We start from the raw sequence: 18977 nt of genomic DNA, 5'->3' as shown, positions 1-18977 counted from the left end.
TGATGTAAACATTCTAGGATTTTTCTCCATATCATTCATTTCAATGGGCACCAAACGGTTGAAGGTCCAAATGGCAGTTTTAGTGCAGCTTCAAAGGGCTTTAAACGACAACAGACGATACCAGACGATGAATAAGGGTCTTATCTAGCGAAACGATTGGTCATTTAAAAAAAAAAAAAAGTTTTATAAGCACAAATGCTGGCCTTGCTCTTTTCTCCGATGCACATTCGTGACGTCACGTAATACGCAATTACGTTGAAAAGGTCACGGTTGACGTAGGCGGAAGTATCGAGTCAGTGTTTGCATTACAAATGTGCGGAAGGAGGATCGTATATTCAAATGTCTTTGTGTCAGTTTATTGTTTAACCCTTTGAGCGGTACGTTCCCACATATGGGATGTTTATTTCTGTGCCCCTGGGCGCACGGTTCCACATATGGGATTTAGTATGTTCAGCGATGTCACATAACTGCTAGATTCAAACTGTGCTTTCGCGCTCTGGCTGCGAGACGGACGCGCGCTCTCTTGTCATCACAGCTATGCAGTGTTTTCAGCCACATAATGTTTCTTTTAAGGTTTCAGACATTTAAATACGCATAAGCACCATTAAACAATACATTTGGAGTTTATAAAATACACACTGATGTCAGACGTCAGTGGAAGCATCAATAAACAGTGAATTCAAATATAATTTGCCGACATTTATTCATATCCAGGGGCGTAGCAACCGGGGGGGACGGGGGGGACACGTCCCCCGCACTTTTAGAAACTGGTGATTCTGACCCCTGCTATTTTTTTGGATCCAGCGTGAATATTTCCGGCACCGGCAGTGTTCTCTGATTTGTTACTTAGATTTGAGTGAACTAACATTCAGCCAATCACAGAGCGAATCATCTCTTGGGCGCGTCTGCTATGAGCTTCAAATCTCTTGTTGGTGTTGTGAGTTTTCGTTCGTTCATTCGCCGTCTGGGATAAAATGCACCCCAGAAAAAAAGCAAAGGACGATTACATCCTTTTTTCAAACACACACTGTAAGTATGTTACAGTATGTCGTGATGACACGAATCACGCGATAAAGTTGTCATGTTATGATTTAAACTACTGTAACGTCAAAAGACAACAGAACCTGTATGGACCTCGTCACGTCGCGCCGGATTCAGTGTGTTAAATGCTCTCCTACTTGTTGCTTTGTATAAAAGCGTCTGCTAAATGAGACGTAACAAATTATTGGTTTCTGCTGTCTTTTGTTGCCTACGTGCTGCTCGCGGAGTAGAATTATCCTTTCACAATAAATCAAATTTGTTTTGCACCGAATATCTTAAAATACTTTATCAAATTTAAAATATATATTTTTTTATACTTTATGTAAATATTCTACTTTATGTCCTACCTGGTCTGTAGGAAAGGCAGGCTGTGACGTCACTGACAGAGAGAGGGGACAGTTGCTCAACCTCTCCAGAATGTGTACAGGTGAGATTTGTATAAAAAAAAGCAGATTGACTATTTTAAGGCAGTGTTTTCTTAATTGGAACTGTTTGCCAATATTTTAAGGAATTACACATCAATTTAATTCCTTAAAACAAAAGATCAACCATCAATCACCTTTATTTATATAGTGCTTTTAATAATACAGATTGTGTCAAAGCACTGAACAGTATCAAATAGGAGAATAGAGTAATTTATAATGACAAGATTAAACACTGAATTTCCAGTTTAAGGCATTTTATTATTGAATGCAGAGAATATTTTAAATATCATAAAATATCTTTATCTAAATAAAGTATAGATGGTCTCACATTGGTCTCAAAGTCCTGCAGTATTTTTAAATTTTGAGGATGATTTCACAAAAATAGGTTCCTGTAAGCTATCACGGCATGTTCCCAAAATTGCCACTGGGGTGCTGTAAAATGCCAATTGGTATTCTATTTAGAATTTATTATTATGAACATCAGCTTTGGGTCACATCACCATACAGCTGTCCCCCCCACTTTTAAAATGGCTGCTACGCCCCTGTTCATATCAGACACACATAATGGGTCTAAGTAACTATAAAGTTTACTCTCTTATTCTTCCAGTTCACCAGCCACTTACTTGAATATATTTCAGGAGAAACTGATGTATTCACCTGCTGTAAATCAGACTGACAGAACTCTGTGAACTGCAGTGCAAACTAAGATGGCGGCGCCCATCTCGCATTATAGATCAAGATAAAGATCAAAGGTTTTTAAACGACAAAACACACTCACTCACACATATTTGAGAATCGGAATATCATATAGTTGAAGACATTAAGCAAGTCTGCGAATATTTTAAATAAAAAAGGAAAAACAAAATAATAGTGTTCCATCTCTCATACAGTGTTATTGTGGCTACGTTCAGCGCTCGTGACACGCACGCGTCGCCATGGAAACAATAAGGGCAAACGTTCTAAAATAAGGGTCGCCTTAAAAAAAACTCACTCTGGCGGTCAGTTAGAATATTTTAAACTCACGCTTGAAAGGTGTGCGTATCCTGGGTGTTTTAAAGGTGATAAAGAGGATCTTTTCGTCGACTGAGAAACCAAAGACCGTTACTGAGTTTTTGAAATGAGCGCATGCGTAAGAACAACCCCCCTTCCTTTCGAGGGAACGCCTCCCAAAATTCGTGCACGAGTATTGGAACACGAGTGTTTACCACCGGCATTCGCTGTATGGTGTTAGTGGATTCATTATGTCGGACTCACCGCAGGTAACTCATAATCTGCAGTTGTTACTCCTGTCTCCGGACAAAAACATCGCATGCGGCGCCTGTGGAGTGTGGAAAGTTACTGGAGCGCGCAGCCGCGCTCGTCTCTCACAAGGAACGTCATGGCAGTGATTGACAAGCCAGAGGGCCAATCCGTGCACGTCTCTCACAAGGAATGTCACGGCAGTGATTGACAAACCAGAGGGCCAATCGTTTACGCGATGATCGCGTAAACGATTGGCTGATGTTTTTAAAGCCCTACCTCGTGCACAGATGATGTATATTAATATTATTCCTTTCAGTGCACCTAATAAATAGTGTTTTATCAGTTAGTAAAGACAGTTTCAAGTAATATTGCAAAATTGTATAAAACAAAACATCCTCTTTAGCACCTTTAATATTAGAAAGCCTAAAAGAAAATTTTTGTCAGGACAGAAATTTGTGACTTTTCAGAGATTTCCTATACACAATCCTGAGTGAATGAAACTGTGGTTGCTACGCCTACGCCAACCGTGACCTTTTCAACGTAATTGCGTATTATGTGACGTCACAAACGCGCATCGGAGAAAAGAGCAAAGCCAGCATTTGTGCTTATAAAACTTAAACTTTTTAATTTTTTTTTTAAATGACCAATCGTTTCGCTAGATAAGACCCTTATTCATCGTCTGGTGTCGTTTAAAGCCCTTTGAAGCTGCACTGAAGCTGCCATTTGGACCTTCAACCATTTGGTGCCCATTGAAATGAATGATATGGAGAAAAATCCTAGAATGTTTACATCAAAAACCTTAATTTCTTTTCGACTGAAGAAAGAAAGACATGGACATCTTGGATGACATGGGGGTGAGTAAATTATCAGCAAAAGTTTATTTAAAAGTGAACTAATCCTTTAAGAGAACTTTTGTACAATGATTCCAGGGGCCTTAATGTTGTTTTACAGGCCTGTGACCAACTCGTCATGCAGTAACGAAAGTACGGAAATATCAACGCATTTAGATATAAATTAGATGCATCTATGGTCAAAGAATTCCTAATATACCTAAACTGTGCTATGTTAATTTTCAGCATGTTGATTATCTTTTTAATATGTTTTTTAAAATTTAAATTTGGGTCAAGAGTGACTCCTAAATATTTAATTTGGTCAACCCTTGATATTTCCTGACCTTCAATTATGATATTTGATTCAGTTTTACATGGCGAGAACTTACGGCGGTTTGTGAAGAACATAGAAACCGTTTAGTCAACATTCAACGTTAAATGAGAGTTTTTCAGCCAACTGGAAATCTTTTTCATTTCCTCAGTTAACGTTCGGGCAACATCCTTAACAGTTTTACCATGAATATACACCACTGTGTCATCAGCATACATTATCATTTTAGCATTAATACACACAGACGGAAAATCATTTATATAAAGAGAAAACAACAAGGGCCCTAATATAGAGCCCTGCGGCACTCCCATGGTGCATGCTCGTAGGGAAGATGATACATTATTTATCAATACACACTGCTGCCTTGCACTGAGAAAAGATTGAATTCAGTTTATTGTACTTCTACTAATAGAGAAATGTGTTAATTTATCTATCAGTAGTTCATGGTTTACTGTATCGAATGCCTTACGCAAGTCAAGAAAGACCACCCCTACAACTCCTCCACTATCCAGACTTGATTTTATTTCCTCTATTAAATAGCAACATGCTGTCTCCGTTGAGTAACGTTTTCTGAAACGTAGCTAACACAGCATAATCAGATGCAGCTTTATTTTTAGTAACAGTAATACAGTATTTTCTTCATCATACAATGTTTTAAAATTAATTGCATGCTATTTATCAACACAAGCCAGCCAACATTTAATATGATATTCTAAAATCAATCTAGCACTCAGTGTGCAATAAGTGTCTCGCAGCAGCCGCCGAACGAACACACAGAGTAACGTTATAAACAGAGCTGTCTTACCTCATATTCATGACCGGCAAGGCGGAAGCAGCGCCGGCGACTGTGTCATAGTAAAAGTTCCACTGCTTATGAGGCGTGTGTTGCGCAATCGCTCCAGCGGCCTCGTTCAGCTCCCACAACACTCAGTCCTGCTCTGCTTCATACTACTGTAGGGCTGAGCAAATATGGGTAGAACTCTTTACTGCCCTAGTACTTCAGAAATCCCTTTAAAAGGTATACATGTGAATTAAACATGGCACAATGGCCTTCATCATCACAGTATGCTAATGCCTATTTAGTGCGAAGGATTTATCAGTATGCTGATTGAGGACTGTTGGGACACTCCAGGCACAGGATGTTTCTGTCTGGAGAGACAGAGTCATTTACGCCTAAATACACCTCATCTGTACCATTTGCTTCACATGACATATATGCTTTCAACTACATGCTATTTATCTACTAGTGATTTCTAACTAACTATGTCATGTTTGGTCTCATCTGACAGCTTATAAACTGAACTGAATGGTAGTGTACTTAATGGAGACATTAAAGTATCCTAATGTACAATCTAGGTATTGCTTAAACATGCATTGAGGAGAATATGCTAATGTACTTCTCCCCCTCTTGATCACCACCCATTTGCTATATCTTTGGTTTCCTGTCAGTTGCTTTTGGTGTTGGTATTCCACTCATGTATAACAATGCTTTGCTCAGGGTATAAGAAGGAAAGGTAACTGATGTTCTGGGAGAAAGGCTTTAACCCTGCCACTCCCGCACACCGATGCGTAACCTCTTAATAAAAGAAAGGCTTTTATGGGCTCTTCTGCACAGCAGTGCATTATTCGTTACAACTAGGTTTTCTATACAGTATGTTGTTCCACTCTACTGTCTGTATATTTAAACATGTAACTTAATAAATAACTTCGCCTGCTTTAAAGGTTTTGAGAATCTTTCCTTTTGTAACTGATAATATTGAAAGCTAAATTGATTGTGACTTTCATTATCTAAACGTTCAGGCAGAGGTGTAAAGTACTTGAGTAATTTTACTTGATTACTGTACTTAAGTTTTATTTTTGGGGATTTTTACTTTAGTTGAGTACATTTAAAAATCAATACTTCTACTTTTACTTGATTACATTTTTTGAGAAAAAAAAGTACTTTTTACTCCTTACAATTTTATTTACAGTCAAAAAGTACTTATTATTTGGAGATCACTTCATTCTGTTTTCCTTTGCTATTACCAAACCAACTGAAATGCACTGATGACCAGTTTAATTTAGAGGTTATTTATTCAATGAGATTCATTTTCACATTCCATGAAATTGGTCAGACATGTTCATTGGTCCTTTGGAAGTGACTTCATGTCACGTCAATTACCACAATGCACAGCACCTTGACCTCAAAGAATATACACTAACAAGAAGCGACACTCAATAGAATGTTCCACTGCAACACCTGCGCCCAGCAGCGGCCTTGCATTTCCGCCATTTTGGGGTGAAGGCGACTTGGCAGTCCACTAGTTTTCAAGGCAATATCAGCTGCTTTGTTTAAAAAAAAAAAAAAAAAAAAAAAAAACTTTTTGCTCTCAGTCAGTTTGGGTTAAAACTCTTCAAAAGATCTAGTATTAGTATTAGACTTATAAACACTGAATTAATACCGACATATGAAATTAAATTATGACATGCATCAGAAAAATTGGGAATGTTGGACAATAAATATATGAATATAACAGCTTGATTTTACAGTGTTGTCTAATGTCCATTAAAGTAAAAGTGTCCAAAAGTGGGAATAATGCGATAACGGACACAGCAATGCATCATGTATTATAAGATCATTATGTTTGTAGTGATCCATTAAAACGTACAATATAGCTTATTTCAATTCAGACTTAGATATTATTACTATTACTCCACTAGGTCTGAAATATACTGATCGCTGTAAATATGATGATCTTAAATGTATTAATTATTAATTTACTATTAATAAATGTGTAAAGTTTCATAAAATGGAAATACTCAATAAAGTAGGCTAACTACGTTACCTCAGATGGTTGAATGGTTGGATTCCACAACTGGTAAAATAAAACATATATAAGACAATACAACATTTACTGTGGGAGCCATACAATTTAATGATGACTTAATTTAAAAAACTGTTCTACTGCGCTTCTGATTTGGCAGTGAAATTCACTGATTTTGGGTGCATAAGATGTGAAGGATTCAATGCTCCAGTTAGTATTTTCACCCCATAATGGTGGCCGCGCTACCGGAACGCCATCTAGTGACTGTTGCCTAAAAAGTATCAGAGTGTCACCTCTTGGGTTCTATACTCTTTGTTGACCTGGAAATTATAACAGTCAGTGGAAGAAAATGGAGGAAGTCAAAAATCAGCCACAGAATCAAGAGCACCCGTGGCCAACAGTTCATCTGATGATGAAGATTTTTTCGCTTCTTTGAAACAGACAACACATGAAGCCAGCAAAGAGTTGGATGGATATCTGGCCTGTGTTTCAGACACCAGTGTTTCAGGCACTGCAGGATTGATTTTTAGCCCCAAAAGAGCTAGGCTTGACACTCACAGTTTTGAAAATCAGCTTCTGCTTAATTTAAATCCGAGGTTTTGCAACTTTGAGTAGCATGTTGCATACTGGCATTAGGTAGTAGTCTTATAGTTTGATAATTAAATACAATTAAACACAAACAGTTCTAAAGGAGGATAAAACTTTGTATGTGGTTCATTCACTTCATGTTTTTAGAGATTAAAAGCTTAAACAAGAATCTCTAGTTTTCATTCTTGCTGTTACTTTTACTTTTTTAATACTCAAGTACAATTTTAATGTAGTACTTTTTTACTTTTACTCAAGTATGATTCTGGCCAGATACTTTTACTTTTAATTGAGTAAAAGTTTCACTCAGTACTTGTACTTTCACTTGAGTAACATTTTTGAGTACTTTTTACACCTCTGCGTTCAGGTTAAATCCTATGTTTTTCTATCAGTTCTAAGGAAGACTTTTACCTTTAATGAATAAGAGGTAAAAAATAACAACTTTAATGGAGTCAGATTAAGTATATTGGAGTCAGATAAATAACTGAATTATGCACATCATCCTTCAACTGCTTTTGTTTCCGATTATTAGTTCAAAATAGCAGCGTATGCTTCCAGCCTTACACTACAATAATGTTAATTTGAATCCATGAACATGATTTCTTCCCGAGTCCTATCCCTATTCTTTTGCACCGTTGAGGTGAAGACCACATGTCCCAAGATTCCGCGCTCAAACTTGCCGTCATCAAGCTACGCCTTTGCTTTAAACAGGCCTCTAGCGACCTCTAGCGGACAGAATTCTTACATACTGCACCTTTAAATATTTCAGATATATATTTCATTAAGTTCAAAAGAACAGCATTTCTTTAAAATATAAATATTTTGGAACATTATAAATGTCTGTAAGTGTTGATCAACTGAATGCATCCTTGCTGGATAAAAGTTTTTTGTTTTTTTTCTTACTGACCCCAAATGTTTGGACAGTAGCAAACATCCACATGGTAATTAATCTACACAGAACGTAACATCAAACCCCAAAGTAAATGGCTTGAATAGAAAGTGTTTCCATGCCTGTGAGTATGTTGAATTTGCATCAAGCTGCTGTCCTCTTTAAAAAAAAAAAAAGGATAAGTAATACACTCTAGTATTTTCTGTTACTTCATAATAATAAGCCTAATTTGCAAAAGAGTATGTTGATAAATAGATTTATAGTGCTTTTTTCACCATATTTTCTGCTGTGTTCAGTGCACTCTAGCTCAGTGCTGAAACTCTACTTGGACCTGCTATGCAGCACCACTCTGCTTTTAATATGTGTACCAAAATAAATATGCTCTGCTTTCACAGATATGCTCTGTGTGCCTTACTTTTAAGTAGCACAAAATGTGTCAGAATGGAACAAAAGGTTGAGCGCACAAGTTAAAAACCAAGAAGTTGTACTCATGTTGGTAGCGTTTTTTAATTTCTCTTAAAGGAACACTCCACTTTTTTTTGAAAATAGGCTCATTTACCAACTCCCCTAGCTGAGTTTTACCGTTTTCGAATCCATTCAGCCGATCTCCGGGTCTGGCGGTACCACTTTTAGCATAGCTTAGCATAGTTCATTGAATCTGATGAGACCAATAGCATCTCGCTCAAAAAATTGACCAAAAAGTTTTGATATTTTTCTGTATTCTTCTGTAGTTACATCGAGTACTAAGACCGACGGAAAATGCATAATATCATTGCACCTGCTGCACCCATGGTACGGCAGCAAAGTTCCTTGATTATTACGCCAGAAAGAGAGTATAGTTCCTAGCCATATCGGCCTAGAAAATTGCAACTTTTCATTTTCCGTCAGTCTTAGTACTCGATGTAACTACAGAAGACTCAAGTTTAAAATAGGAAAAATATCAAAACTCTTTGGTCATTTTTTTGAGTGAGATGCTATTGGTCTCATCAGATTCAATGAACTATGCTAAGCTATGCTAAAAGTGGTACCGCCAGAAAAACGGTAAAACTCAGCTGTTTAACTCTAGGGGAGTTGGAAAATGAGCCTATTTTCAAAAAAATGGAGTGTTCCTTTAAGGCTCACATTTCACTGTTGTGTCTGAGAGCACATCCAAACAGAAGGTGATGTTTTTTTTTTCCCTCAGAAAGGGACTGTGGCTGTCGTCCACCTCAGGCCTTTGAGTCTAGATCCAGCATATGGTGAAGGACTCGGGGTGTTGACACCTTAATGAGGGCAAATGGAGGAAAATATCAGTGGGATCAGAAAACCCTGCCAGGAGACAATCTGCAACAATCAGAAACGAAAAAGCCTGGAATAAAGTGTTTGTGCCACAATGGTCCTTGCTTGAGGGCAATTTGTAGAAAAAAAAAAAAAAAAAAAAACATTAGCTAGAGGGTTTAAAAGAATAGTGCATTGCTTATTCAAGAAATAGAAACTAAGAAACATTACCATTAAAGTGTTTTAAGAGTTTATCTGTTTACATGTTGTTTTAGATTGATTAGAGAAGATTAAATAACAGTAATGCAATAACACTGTGAAAAAGGAATACAGCCCTGAGGTTATTGTATAATATTACTGAATACCACCTGCAATAAAAGAGGCCTGCAATAAGTTGCACATAATAAGAGTCCCATGAATTACAGCTTACCCTCACGGCATGAGTTGTGGACAAAGTCCAAACACACAAACACCAACCCAGCAAACTTGGATTTTTATCAGCAGCTCTGCAGGCCTAGAGATATTCAATGTCCTTTTTGATGGTAAAGCAAATGTTTTACTAGAATTGCCACCAGGGCTGGTCCAGGTGTATGTAGGACCCTAAGCGAGATCATGAAAATGGGTCCCAGTAGTAGATAACTCTACATAACTGTGCATAAAAGTTTATTCAGCGTAACACATTCATTGTAAACAAACAATAATTGAGGAAAATGCAGAAAAAGAGAATAAAGGCCATAATGAAAACCAATTTTGTCCAAGTAAACAAAATACAAAATGACAAATCTAAAATGACAAAATGAGTCTGAACTATATAAAAAAAACTCTTAAAGAGCTTGGGCCTCATTTATAAAACTTTGCGTATGCACAAAACAGGCCCTGAAAGTGTGTACGCCAGTTCCTACGCATAAGTTGTGATTTATAAAAACAAACTTGACGGGAAAATTTGCGTACCTCCACGCAAACTCTGACTCATGCGTACGAACATTTTGGAGACAGAGCAGTTTGGCGACACCGATGGTGAGCTGAGGGACTGACGGCAGATGAAGGAAAACCACTTTAAATCCTCATTATGAGTCATAATCATAAATACAGTGCATGTTCACAGTAACAGTTTAAATAAATAAAAGAATGATTTAAACTCGCATGAAAACTCAGTTTGATATACACATTTTGATATACACATTTATATTAATATTACACTTTCACTAATGGCGATAAGGACTGAAATTACATTACGCAGTCATTACGGAGAAGTTAAACAAAAATGATATGAATTTAGATGGTAGATGTGCTACTTTCGATCACTTTTTCTGCGACACGCTGTTCTAATGACAACGAGGAGTGGTAGGAGCACAATAATTCCTCTTTAAACTAAATTGCAGATGTTATGACAAAATTTTTATATATAAATATTTTAGCGAGAATGACGATCAGTGATGCACACTTACTTCGATATTATGGAAGACACTGCTTTTTCCAGTTTGAATAGGTCCAAAGATAATATCTTACTGTATAACCGCAGCTGCACGGGGGTGTTGATGTCGTGTGAAGGATCTTCAAACAATTACCACTGTATTTGAAGGATATAATTTGAGGAAAATGTTAAGATTTGCACGTTTCTTTTTAAAAAAACTTTATCAGTGACGCGCTGAGACAGACAATTGTATTTACACTGCAATAAATAAGTAGGCCGATCTGTTTCCACTAAAAATAGCCTATAAACATCCTAAAAGATATGTTCACCTTATCAGCAAAACTGCATATATTTGACTCAAATTGTTTAAAACTATTAAAATACTATTTGGCCTATGGAAATGAATGAATCAACAACCCTTTGACGGCGTTAACCATGGTGTCACGTGGATGGGAATATGCATGGAAATGATATGCAGATGAGGTTATGCATAGTAAAACTAGGCGTTGTAAGCTCCATATATGGTGATTTCGGGGAGGAGACAGGGTGGAGATGCACGTACACACAATCTTCCGCTGACTGGGATTTATAAAGGGATTTGTGCGCAGGTTCTGGCGTACGCATGGTTTTATAAATCAATTTTTTTAGTTTTTGCGCGTACGTACACTTTTAGGATGAAATCTACGCAAAGTTTTATCAATGAGGCCCCAGGTCTTTGCAGAAAGGTTAATTGCTCATGTTTTACAGACTGTGTGACCTCTTAACATCTCTACATTGAAAGCTTTATTTCCCCCCTGTATTATTCTTGAGAAAAGTTTTGACAAGTTGTTTTTCTTCCATGCAAAAGTGCCATTAAAGTACCATTCAAAATAAGAACAGCAAAGACTAAAATAACCAAAAAGTAAGTGTTTTCTTTTTTTCTGCATTTCTGTTGAACTTGAACACTGAGCATTTTTGAGGAAGGTGAAGAATTAAAAAATTATACAGATTGCTGTGTAACTATTGTTGTTTCACAGTTTGCTTCTTTCATTTATGCTGTTATTATATTTGCTGTCACTATTATTCAACTAATGTGTTCACTGGTTGTCACTAATATTGTGGGTTATGTGTGAAATGTGTCTAAGCCATTCAGTTGAATTTGATATCACCTCTAATGAAAACACATAGCATGCAGAACAAACAAGTTAAGCAAAATATATTTTTAAATTATTGTAAACCCTAAAGAAGGTCACATCATACACAATATCAGCTACAGCAAATGTATTTTGATTACCTTCCTAATAATATTAAGCATAATATTTATACAGGTTCTCCACCTCCTAATCTTAACAGCTTCCAGACTCACCTATGTACAAAAACAGATTGTGGAATAAATATACTATATACGTAAATGTCCATGTGGCAAGCAAGGCGAGGCCGAGAGCCGTGGGAACGGAGCGAGGCAGGTGGCGCGAGAGCTAATGAGCTGGGGTCTCATTTATAAAGCGTGCGTACGCACGAAACGGGGCTGGAAACATGCGTACGCCAGTTCCCACGCAAAGGTTGTGATCTATAAAAAACAAACATCACGGGAGAATGTGCGCACGTTTAAGCAAACTTTGAACTGTGCGTACGCACATTTTGGAGACAAAGGGAATTGGCGACACAGATGGTGAGCTGAGGGACTGATGGCAGATGAAGGAAAACCACTTTAAAATCCTCATTATGAGTCATAATCATAAATACACTGCATGTTCACAATAACAGTTTAAATAAATAAAAGAATGATTTAAACTCGCATGGAAACTCACGTTTTCATTTTGATATACACATTTACATTAATATTACACTTTCACTAATGGCGATAACCACTGAAATTACATTACGCAGTCATTACGGAGAAGTTAATCAAACGTGATATGAATTCAGATAGTAGATGTGCTACTTTCGATCACTTTTCCTGTGACACGCTGCTTTAATGACAGCGAGGAGTGCTAGGAGCACAATAATTCCTCTTTAAACTAAACTGCAGATGTTATGACAAAATATTTTAGCGAGAACGACGATCAGTGATGCACACTTAACTTGGATATTATGGAAGACACTGCTGGATTCGGTGGTCGAACGGTCCGTTGTCCTGTTTGAATGATAATATCTTACTGTATAAGCGCAGTTGCACGGAGGTGTTGATGTCGTGTGAAGGATCTTCAAACAATTACCACTGTAGGCTATATGAAGGATATAATTTGAGGAAAACGGTAAGATTTGCACGTTTCCTTTTTAAAATACTTCACTGAAGCGCCGAGAAAGACAATTGTATTTAGGCTACATTGCAATAAATAAGTAGGCCTATCTGTTTCCACTAAAAAATATAGCCTATAAACTTCCTAAAAGATATGTTCACCTTATCAGCAAAACTTCATAAATTTGATTCGAATGGTTTAAAACAATTAAAATACTATTTGGCCAGTGGAAATGAATGAATCAACACTATTCTAAAACCTTTATCTTAAGTATTTAATACAATTTTGTTTTTATGCATATTTTGATATATTTATTCTAAAACAAGAATAGTGGATGGTTTTTAGCAATGTAATGTGTATGGCACAAATGTTAACCATGGTGTCACGTGGATGGGAATATGTATGGAAATAATATGTAGATGAGGTTATGCATAGTAAAACTAGGCGTCATAAGCGCCATATATGGTGATTTTGGAGAGGAGACATGGTGGAGATGCACGTAGGCTACGCACAATCTTCCGCTCACTGGGATTTATAAAGTGATTTGTGCGCAGCTTCTGGCGTACGCATGGTTTTATAAATCAGATTTTTTTTTGTGCGTACGCAGAATCTAGCTTTTGCGCGTACGTACACTTTTAGGATGAAATCTATGCAAAGTTTTATAAATGAGACCCTTGGACTTTATGTTTTTATTATGTTTATATGCGGCAGTCGTCTGTGAGGGGCTACCGCTTTACCTTCATTTTTTGTTTGTTTATTTACGTTTGCCGGTTCCGCCTCTTCTTCCCTGAACTTTAAACCTTGCTACAATCCATAAATGTATTTTTTCTTGGTTTCGTTTCTTGGTATAAAAACTATACCAATTTTTGTGTGTGCTTGTGCACATTTGGTGAATAAAGTGCATTCTGATTCTGATGTTGAATCGTCTGCCATTACTTCCTTTCACTGATAGTCATTGATATAGCTGTGAGGAAAAGGTCAAGAGGCTGAATAAAAATAAAGGTCCCCTGAATGTTGGGAGCCCTGGGTGATAACCAATAAAATGTGCCGGTCCTGATTGCCACAAATAATACTACATGGAATACTAATACCTTTCAGTACTCATGTCTATGGCATTTAGGTCTGTGCTGACCTTTTTCTATGCAGGCAAACATTTTGGAAAAGAGGAATCATTACTTCTCATATGCACGTCTCAGGCAAAGGCTGTTAATTATTAAAAAGCTTAAATTCTGCAATCATGAAAGAGTATGAATTAATCTTGGTAAAGCATCTCATAAGACCACGCAATCTTGGTCTTACACATTGCCATATATCTTGGACGGTTTGAGAAAATGTATCTTCTTGTACTAGTCAACGTCCTAGACGTGTTAAAGGCACCAAATTAGTTTTGTAGCACCATTACATAAAAAGAAGATAGACAAAAACTAAGACCATTATTACATGAAATGAATCTGCACAGTGTGTTTTAACTCCAGAAACAGGGGCTACAGAATAAAACTGGTAAAAATGGTGCAACAGTGAAGCCAGATCTTCAAAGAGCATGAGACATAACATCGATTTCTGCTATTTGATATGTATCAAAAATCATATTTGGGTTTTTCAGACAGACGACTAGGCAGAGATAAGAATGAAAGAAATGAAATTTCTTAAAGCTATGAGATGAATGAAGATAAAGGACAAGTGATTTGGTTTGGTTAGGTCTACAACATCCAAAATACAATAAAAAGATCCTCACCTGTTACGCAAGATTCTTTTTGTATTCCTATTCAGAATTGATTAATTATTTGACCTTTAAGTCAAACATCTTTTCGAAACACTGAACAATGTGAGTGCAACATTGGTTAGCAAGTAAAAAAATGCCTGTGTGCAGAGATCTGTGGATCTTTGTATGCAGTCATGTTTTTACTTGTTAAATCACAACTTTGGGGGGTTCTTTAACCAGGGCTCCTAACTCACATTTTTTTCAAACATTATAGTTATTAGATCACATTTGCAGCACCTCTCACAAAAATCACAGCTTCAATTACAAATGTGTGAGCACAGGCATCGGATCTCTCAGGAGCCGTTCAATATTCTTGTCAAATTTTCACCTGACACTGACTTGACAGAAAATCTATAAAAGATAAGTTATACAAGTCTTCATTACCAAATATTAGGACCCAGAATTTGACAGACAGACAAAGTTTTTTCAAAAAAGAACAAAAAAAGTGAGAACTTTATAGCACTCAAGACAGCCTTTGAAGGGGGGAAAAAATAGTAATTTGTGGCAGGATAGGTACGGTAGATTCGAGAGCCAAACTCATTGAACTCACAGCGTGAGCAGTAATGGAAGTATACACATTTTTCCACCATCCCCGGCTGCTGTCCCTCCATGAAGATGATGAAGAAAGGGCTGGTGGAGAGAATGGTCAGGGAGGTGGTGTTGAGGGGGTGTGCATGTCGATTGCATCCAAAACACACTGGCACGAAACACAGAATATGAGCTGACAATTACAGCCTTTAATCCTGAACAACAGAATAGGACCTCCCGCCTCGTCCCGCCCAGAGTGACAGATGGTGTGAGATATTGCAGTCATTAAAGCTCTGAAACTCTGGCAAAGTGATCCTCCAAGTGTGCGCAGACTTCATTGATCTGAACGCGTGCAACAAGCTCAGCCTCGACACCTTACACCTTACCCCGTGATCTAATAATAGAGAGCGAGCGGTGATGGAGGGCATGAGAAGAGCAGCTTGAGCTTCTCATGAAGCCATCAGTTTGGTATTCTCTTTCTGTTCACATTTCTCTAGCTGGAAATGTATTATATTCAGATTTGTACCGGTGATGTCTGGCAGATTATGGTGGCGGAGAAAGGTTTTCTTCTTTAAGACCTTCAATGGTGTTTTTGCTTTGTCTTGTACTCTGACTCATAATGGAGTGAAGTCACTCATCTTGAGTGGCTCCTTTACAGATTTGGCAATAACAGTCTGCTGACTGGACGCTTGAGCCAATATGGAGATTTAAATGAAGGAGTCCATAGAGGACTCAAACCACTCATCCACTTTGGCCTTGAGATAATGGGCCACCATCTGTGAGGTTTTCTCAGAGCTCAAAGCTGATCGCACCACACGTTACGAGGAACTGATGCCCCATTTTATTTCAGGCATATTAAACATGCTTGTGCCATATCCAACAACAGGACAAATGGATTTTGAACTTTTGCTTTGACCAGTGTAAACAGCCTTAATCTGTTGCTTGCAGTGCCCACACCCCCTGGCTGCATCCGAAAGCTGAAAAATGCTGCCTCCGCAGGCAGCATCCAGAGGTAGAAAGGCAACAAGGCATGTCCAAATCCAATGATCATGTCACATCCTGTCTACTGAGATATCTTAATCTGATGAATTTTTGAAGGCAGCATAGTTGTATCCTTTGCGGTGTTTGATATACCACAATCATATATGTTCCATTCTGTGACAGTTCAACTAAAAAATAAATATGGCATCTGAAAACTGCGGTTGGTGGTCAGTTTGTGTGTAAATGTACATTTTTGTCCTATACTTTTCCCACTTTTGATGTCATTTCTAGTGAGAAATTATTGTTGTAGGCCTAATATTTGCTTAGTTGCCACCAAAGCTTTCTATATTTTGTTGTAGATCATTAAAGCGTTATGCTGCCACAGTGACAGAAATTTGTCCGAAATCCGTTACGAAATACCTGTATGCACAAACGCTGCCTGCTCAGTCATTGCGAGGCAACAAGTCAGCTGCCTAAGCTTTCGAATGCAGTCCTTGTGCCCAAATATGCACACTACCCTTCTATAACAGTATGTGAAGTAGTATGTTGAAAGTCATGTCTCAAAAGATTTACTATACTATGCACTTATACTACAGTATGATGTTTAAAAGTTTTTTGTTTTTTTTCGTTTTTTTCTGCTGTACTAGTTAAGCAGGGAGGTCTTTATTTAAATTCTCACTTTAATTATACCTGTTAGCTTCTCTGATTGGATAGCTATCAGTGAAAAGACAAGGTATAAATGTCCTCTGAAAGGCTTGGGAGAATTAAATCTGATCACTCCACTTCAGAAGGTTGCTTGAGACACATTCCAAATGAAACTGGACAAGTGTGCATCTGGTTGTTGAAACCACATATGTAAATTTTACTCCTCTCAAAATGTTCAAAAAACAAAACGTAATAGGCTATTATAGCTATAATATAACAGCGCTACTGCAACACACATCGCCACAGATGCCATTTACACCAGTGTTTTCAACTAAAAACAGAAAGAAAACTTTTTATGTGTTTTGGCCATTCATTTACACGACAACGGCGTTTTGGTGGTCTGAAAACGCAAACATTTGAAAACGGGTTTCAAAGTGCAAGTTTTTGAAAACGGTCTCCGTGTAAACAACAAAAACGAGAATCTGTGATGACACGATGACATCATGCACATGCGCATTACACGTTCAGTCTATAGTGTTTCATCGCCATCTAATGGCCTGACAGCAGAATACAGCGTTTTTAGTCATTTTCACGGATTCGTATGAATGGAGGTCGTTTTGAAAATGGTGTCGTCTGTACGCGGAAAACTCAAAGGAAAAACTTCTCAGTTTTAAGCATACCGTTGTTGTTGTTGTTGTGTAAACGTACCCTAACTGAATAGCTCTTCAGCAAGCCGACGTGCAAACTGCTGAAAATGTCATAGGCACTCAACACATAATCATCTTTATTAAAAACTTTATTGATGCCACTCTCCATCCTATTGTGTCTTTGATTTTGAAATTTGATGTGAACTTTGCATAGGCTATAGCACGGGACATGAAGATGAAGGACTGAAGAAGTTCGTTTTGCGGAGAGTCTGTAGCTAAGTGTAAATCAAACTGTTTTAAAAACAAAAGAAATTTTCTGAACCCTAAGTAGATTTACACAAACTGAGAAAGTCAAAAAAAGAGTTAAGTTGTGCCCTACTTACAAATAGCCTACTTCATAAAAGAGTGAGACTATTAATTTTTCAGACAAATTACAATTTAGGTCAAGAAAGGACACAAAGGGCCAAAAACCATCTGACAGATTTTTTTTTCTGACTTTTTTCAAATCTGTCACTCATATCTACACTTCTTATATCTCTCTAGCCCCTGTTCAATACTTAAGATCATAAATAAGATCAACAAACCTTTATATGACACAGCTTCTCTCAACAGTCTTGAGTTTTTAAACAAGAAAACTCCAACCTCAAGAGAAGGACGATACTCCTTGACATTTAATTAACAGACTGCACTGCTAATTAACAAGACTGTATTCAGCACTATCTTTTATTTAAAGTCTACACGAGCAGCTTGTTACTCTAGTATTCAAATGCAGCATCATAAACTTTGGAAGGTGAAATGCTCATTGTCATAAATTAATGAGCAACTGGTAGATATTGTAGGTCACCTTAGCATTGAGGCAGAAGACCAGGGAGAAAAACAAGGAGAGCGTGGTGGTTTACAGTCATAGGGGACGCTCAAACTTACTGCGCATTCAGTGGCTTTGACAGTCGCCCTTACCCCGAACAATGGATGCTGCCATTGTTCCCCAGACCGCTCGCTGGTCTGAAGGACGCAGCTTCAAAATGGGATACTTTCTAGAGTCCTCAATGACTGCAAGCTCTTGCTTTAGTCTGTCCAGACTGACACCTCATTTGAAGATAAAACAATCGCTACAAAAGAAGCCTGTCACTTCTTTTCCCCTCCATTTCTATTGCATCTAAAATATGCCAGAAGAACTAGTAAAAGGAAAAAAAAGAAATCAATAACCCCCAGGTCCTTTTTCCCTCTTCAAAAAAAGAGGTATATATTTATCATCGATTTCGCTCAAAGACTTTGACCTATACAACAAATAGACATCTTGTGAAACTAAGAAAAAGTTAGGAATGTGTAATGAACAGGAAGAGAATTCTTTCCCAGAAGTCTTCTTAAAAAGAG

The 18977-nt window shown here is 37.5% G+C and overlaps 1 long non-coding RNA gene across 1 annotated transcript; it reads left to right on the top strand.

The window, feature by feature from the left end:
- The first annotated feature begins 730 nt into the window (after positions 1-730).
- Positions 731-10110, top strand: LOC125265175. Its single transcript, XR_007184223.1, has 3 exons — positions 731-1029; positions 1400-1468; positions 9331-10110. It is a non-coding gene; the product is annotated as an uncharacterized LOC125265175 (long non-coding RNA).
- The last annotated feature ends 8867 nt before the right edge of the window (positions 10111-18977 follow it).

The sequence above is a fragment of the Megalobrama amblycephala genome, linkage group LG3 (genome assembly GCF_018812025.1).
Source record: "Megalobrama amblycephala isolate DHTTF-2021 linkage group LG3, ASM1881202v1, whole genome shotgun sequence".
Lineage (NCBI taxonomy): Eukaryota > Metazoa > Chordata > Actinopteri > Cypriniformes > Xenocyprididae > Megalobrama > Megalobrama amblycephala.
This window is presented reverse-complemented; position numbering and strand designations above follow the sequence as displayed.